This window comes from Mustela lutreola, chromosome 10, assembly GCF_030435805.1.
Source record: "Mustela lutreola isolate mMusLut2 chromosome 10, mMusLut2.pri, whole genome shotgun sequence".
NCBI classification, from domain to species: domain Eukaryota; kingdom Metazoa; phylum Chordata; class Mammalia; order Carnivora; family Mustelidae; genus Mustela; species Mustela lutreola.
Window position 1 is genome coordinate 30,571,062 of NC_081299.1, and position 6,577 is coordinate 30,577,638.

Genomic DNA, 6,577 nt, shown 5'->3' on the forward strand with positions numbered 1-6,577 from the left:
GAGTAAAGGGGGAAACACAGGAAGAAGATGAGGTTTTTCCTTCCTTAACTTACATCAACTGACATCCAGTAATATACAGAAAGTCAGATATATTTAAAAGTAGTTATCCTTCTCTTCCCTATTCCCTTCCCCTAGAATTGTGTATGGTGTTCATTGGCAGTGTTTAAATTTGTCATTTTGTCCACAAGTTTCAAAGTATGGAGGGGGATCTTGATGGAACCAGGGAAGGAATGGATGCCATAACTGGACATGGGTTATATCCAAAAGGAATTGAGTGCGTGCGTGCGTGCGTGTGTGTGTGTGTGTGTGTGTGTTTGCTTGCATGTGAGATAATTATGTTAGGCAGAGGCATTTAAAAAATTGTGTATGGTATGAAAAAAAGTGGGAGGACGTTGCTTGGCAACCCCTGGTTGGAATGCAAGGACATCTGTTGTTTTTCTCTATCAGCATTCTAGCTCCTTCTTTTGGAGACTGTCTCCTCCCCCACTGCTTGCTGGCTTGGTGGGCTGTCAGTCACGGTTTTCTACCCTTCCCTAGTCAGAGGATGGCATCAAATCCCAACTAGGCCACTGGGAAATGCTTTCTCTGGAAGGATATTTTAGTGGGAGACAGGAAGGACAGAAAACTCTTAGAGCTGATTCATTCTGGGGCAGCATCCTCAATAGGCATTCTATCAACTACATATCCAGAATTGCCTTGATTTCTAAGTATCTTGATACCTGGTTCCCCAGACTGTCTTTCCACATTTTCTTTCAATAAGTTCCTATATGTTTCCCCTTAAGTTAACCAGAGGCAGTTGCAGTTGTTTGTAGACAAAGGACTTTAGTTAGTAGTTCCTTAGCATTAAGCTCAATTGGGAAGGACCCATAGCAAAAGGGCTCTAACCTCTGAAAGAGTACCAAAGATAGCAAAGAGAACCCCCGAGCGAGGTGATATTTAGTGATCTAGCTTTTTCACCACATGCATAGAGTAATTTTCTCCCCACACTACTTCTATAGTATCTGGATGGGAATGGTCCCAGGAAGAGTACCAGTAGTTACTGAGACCTCATATTCAGAACCATGACCTAGGGCATAGCCTTACAGGTTTTGCACTACAAAAAAAAAAAAAAAAAAAAAAAAAAAACAAAAAACCTCCATGGAGTGCCATTCTAATTGATTATGAAATGAATGGTGCCCTTGGTGTAGCATAGTTGGGTGACCTGGTACTCCCCGCTCATGGTCCCCATTGCTGGATTCGGCTTTTTGTGCCAGCCTCATGCAGCCCTCTTCTCAAATTCCCCCTCAAGTGCACAGATGAGCTTCTCTGCAGTCGGTTAGGGCCATATGGATCCATTAGCTAGCATTCAGATGTGTCTGCATCAAATAGTGGGCAGAAATCAACACTGTTTCTCGGGAGGTTCTTAAGAAATCAATGGATCTACGGAATGTTTGTGTCCCCTGCCTCCTCTTCATATGTTGAGCCCCTAATCCCCAGTCTGGCTGTATTTGGAGACAGACCCTTTAAGGAAATCACTAAAGTTAAATGAGGTCAGGAGGATGGTTTTCTGACCTGTTAGGATTAGTGTCCTTCTAAGAAGAGACATCAGAGTACTCGCATTCTCTCCCGGCCCCAGCAACCAAAACAGCATGCACTGAGGAAAGGCCATGTGAGGACGCAGCAAGAGGGTGGTTGTCTACAAGCCAAGAAGAGAGTCTCAATGGAAACCGAATCAGTTGGCACCTTCAACTTAGATGTTTCAGCCTCCAGAACCGTGAGAAAATTAATTTCTGTTTTTCAAGCCACCCCATCTATGGTATTTTGTTAAGGCAGCCTGAGCTGACTAAGCTTTAAATAAATGAGTGGAGGTGGAGAGAAGGGTATTAGTGAATTTCATCAGGAGGAGTGCTGACTCCCAAACTGTATCCCACCTAGTCACCTTGCTACATAAAGAAGTTAAAATGAATTGACTGTCTTTTTGTTTCTTTTGGGGGAGAAGAGATGAATGAAAAACATGGGAGAGAATAGAACCAATTCTATATTTTATGTTTTCTTCAACATATAATCCACAAATACCTCATCACTACAGAAAAGTAATTTCAGGGGCGCCTGGGTGGCTCAGTGGGTTAAAGTCTATGCCTTCGACTCAGGTCATGATCTCAGGGTCCTGGGATCGAGCCCTGCATTGGGCTCTCTGCTCAGCGGGGAGCCTGTTTCCCCCTCTCTCTCTCTGCCTGCTGCTCTGCCTGCTCATGATCTCTGTCTGTCAAATAAATAGATAAAATCTTACAAAAAAAAGTAATTTCGCAACACCAACACCACACACACACACACATTAAAATAGAAAGAAATTAATCATTAGGAAAATGCAAATTGAAACCACAATGAAATACCACTTCGGACCCACTAGGATTGCCATAATCAAAGACAGACAGTAACAAGCTTTAGAGAGAATGTTGAGAAATTGGAACCCTGATACACTGTTGGTGGGAATACAAAATGATACAGCTACTGCTGAAAATAGTTTAGCAGTTGCTCAAAAAGTTAAACATAGAGTCTCCATATGACCCAGAAATTTTACTCCCAGGTATATACCCCAGGAAACTGAGAAAACATATGTTCACACAAAAACTTGTACATAACATCACTATGTATAATAGTCAGAAAGTGGAAACAACTCAAATGTCTATCAACTGATGAATAAATAAACAAAATATGGCATATCCATAAATGAAATGTATTCACACATAAAATGATTAAAATAGTGATATATGATGCAACATGGATAGACCTTGAAAATATTGTGCTTAGTGAAAGAAGCCAGGCCCCCAAGGCCACATACTATAGATTCCATTTATATGAAATGCACAGAATAGGAAAATTCATAGAGACAGAAAATAGATCAGTGGTTGTCATGCTGGCTGGGGGCCATGGGGAATGATGACTGCTAAAGACCATGGGGTTACTTTTTGAGGTGATGGAAATGTTCTGGGTGTGTGGTGGTGGTTGCAAGGACTGATAAATACATTTAAAATTACTGAATTTTGTATGCTTAGTAGGATGAATTTTATAGTGTGTGAATTATATCTTTTTCAAAAAGATTTTATTTATTTGATAGAGAGAGATCACAAGTTGGCAGAGAGGCAGGCAGAGAGAGAGAGGGGGAAGCAGGTCTCTGCTGAGCAGGGAGCCCGATTCGGGGCTTGATCCCAGGACCTTGAGATCATGACCTGAGCCGAAGGCAGAGGCTTAACCCACTGAGCCACCCAGGTACCCCTGTGAATCATATCTTAATTAAGAAAACAAAAAAGAGAGGCACCTGGGTGGCATCCAGCTATTGATTTTGGGCTCAAGTTGTGATTTCAGGGTCGTGGGATCCAGCCCTACTTCAGTCTCTGTGCACAGGACAGAGCCCCCTTGGGATTCTCTCTCCCTCGCCTTCTGCCCCTCCCCCATGCACTCTCTCTCAAACAAATAAATAAATAAATCTTTAAAAAAAAAAGAAAAAAAGAAAACCAAAAAGGATAGCAAGCTGACTTCTATACTTCTACACCTTGGACAATCTGCTATCCGGTAACACCATTCAAATTTGCATTTACTACAAAAATGTTAAGAAGGAATTAGAGAACAAGGAAAAAGAGTTGATTATAAATTGTGAAACAGGGGCGCTTGGGTGGCTCAGTGGGTTGAAGCCTCTGCCTTCAGCTTGGTCATGATCCCAGGGTCCTGGGATAGAGCCCCGCATCGGGTCTCTGCTCAGCAGGGAGCCTGCTTCCTCCTCTCTCTCTGCCCACGCCTCTGTCTACTTGTGATCTCTGTCTGGCAAATAAATAAATAAAATCTTTAAAAAAAAAAAAAAAGGAAAAACTGCTCTCTTCTAAGAAATGATTCAGAGGCCCAGGCTCCTTTCATCTTGTATTTCCATATTGAACACAGACCTTCCAAAGTAGCCACAGAAGGAGAAAGAACATAGAGAATTGTTAATTCTATTGGCCAGATCTCAGGCACATTGCCATTCCTATCTGTAGGGTGGCTGAGAGACATAAGCTAATGAGTGCCCGCAAGGAAGAGGAAAGATTTGGTGAATTACTGACCAATCTCTGACACACCCACCCCATGGATAACTCTGTCAACAGTTTAGAGCAAAGCCCTCCAACTTCTTTTGTATGTATATATGTATAAATACATAATGGTACATTTTTTATGATTTTTAGATTTTGTTTATTTTTAGATTTTATTTATTTATTTGACAGAGAGAGGCACAGCGAGAGAGGAAGGGGAGAGGGAGAGGCCGGCTTCCTGCTGAGCAGGGAGCCTGATGCAGGGCTCGATCCCAGGACCCTCCATCATGTCCTGAGCCAAAGGCAGATGCTTAATGACTGAGCCACCCAGGCACCCTGATTTTATTTTTTAAAATAATCTCAACACCCAATATAGAGCTCGACTTACAACCCTAAGATGAAGAGTCACATGCTCTACTGACTGAGCCAATCAGCCACCCCTGTAATGGTATTTTTTAATGAAAATGGAGTCATATTATGCACTGGATACTATGCATGGGTAGGTGGATTCAGAAATAACCTATACTTCTTTCACTGTCATCAGTATACATTCAGAATTTGGAATATAAAATTCAAACCTTGGTAACCTCAAACAGACATTGCACACTATTATTCAGATGTTTCTCATGCTGGTTCCGATGCTCCCCAGCACATTCTTTCACATGCTAGCCTATATGTGGCTAATTCCAAGGAAAAATAATTGAATGGGGACATTCACAGCTCAGGTTCATCTTTCTATGCAGTTGCCTTCTTTACTCCTTCAAAAGAAAAACTGACACTCTGGCTTTTTATATTATCTGTTATTTATAACTTCAGATGCAGTTAATCATTTTCCTCATCTCATGGCACATTAACATCATTGATGCATGTAATGTGGTCCTATCTGTCAATCTATCTATTCTGTTTCATTCCATAATCACTTCCTTTCCTACTCCATAGACAACCACTATATTTTTTGTTTGTTTTTGATATATATCTTTGTGTTTGTGTTCTTGCAAAAACAGATATTGTTTTGTACCCATGTATTTTATATTTGCATAAGTGGTTTGTTTATGTTTATAACTTACTCTGACTTGTTAAAACCAGCACTGTATGTCTAATCCATTGCTCCCAACTGCTATACGCTACTCTTTGGCATACACTCTCTACATTTTATATATTTACTCTTCAGATGACAAAAATTTACATGGTCTCTCCACTCCTCTGCACCACAAATAATGCTGCAGTGAACATTCTAGTTCATGACCCCTTAAGGACTTGAGTGGGAATTTCATTGAGATACAGACATGGGAGCAGATTTGCTGGGTCATTAGGTATACGCATACACTATTAAACTATGGGCCACCGTATTGCACTCTAGAATAGTTGCATCTGTCTTTATTCCCATCATGAAGAGTCCCTATTTCAACAAAACTCACCATCATCTCCCTAATTTTTGCTGTCTGATTAGATGTAAAGCAATGTCTCATTGTTAATTTATATTTCTCTGATTATAATTTAGTTTAAATGTCTCTTCACATGCTTATTACCTTCCTGAGTTTCCTCTTCTGTGTATTGCCTACTTATACCCCTTTCTATTTTTTTTTTAAGATTTTATTTATTTATTTGACAGAGAGAGATCACAAGTAGGCAGAGAGGCAGGCAGAGAGAGAGAGGGGAGGAAGCAGGCTCCCTGCTGAGCAGAGAACCCGATGCGGGACTCGATCCCAGGACCCTGAGATCATGACCTGAGCCGAAGGCAGCAGCTTAACCCACTGAGCCACCCAGGCGCCCCAACCCCTTTCTATTTTTTTAAAAAAGATTTTATTTATTTATTTGACAGAGAGAGATCACAAGTAGGCAGAGAGAGGTGGGGAAGCAGGCTTCCTGCTGAGCAGAGAACCGCATGTGGGGCTCGATCCCAAAACCCTGAGATCATGACTTGAGCCGAAGTCAGAGGCTTAAACCACTGAGCCAACCAGGAGCCCCCGCTTTCTATTTTTAAAATTGGACTTGATGTATCTTTCTTGTTGATACTCAGGAGTTCCTTGTTTTTTCTAGATCAGGGATCAGCAAACTATGGCTCACAGACTAATCTGGCCTACTTCCAGTTTTGGTAAATAAAATTTTATTAGAACACAGTCACACCCATTCACTTTCTGCCTATGGCCACTTTCCAGCTACAACAGTAGAGTTGAATAGCTGTGTCAGAGAACGAATTGGATCACAAAACCAGGCTAAAGTATTCATTGGTTGTTTATAGAAAGAGTTTGCTGAACTCTGCTCTAGATAAAAATCTCTTATTGGCATTAGACATTGAAAGTATCTTTTCTCATTTTGTCATCTGTCTTTTCACTTTACCCACATAGTCCTTCATTGAACCAAAGGTTTTGATTTTAACATAATCTAATCAACTCAGGTTACACTTCTTGGAGTTAAAAAAATTTTCTCCCTGCCTTTAGGTTATAAAAGTTGATTTTGTAGATAGTCTCCAGGGATGAACATGATTAATTCATTCCCTCTCTGGCATTATCCATCCCCTTGAACCTGGAATGGAT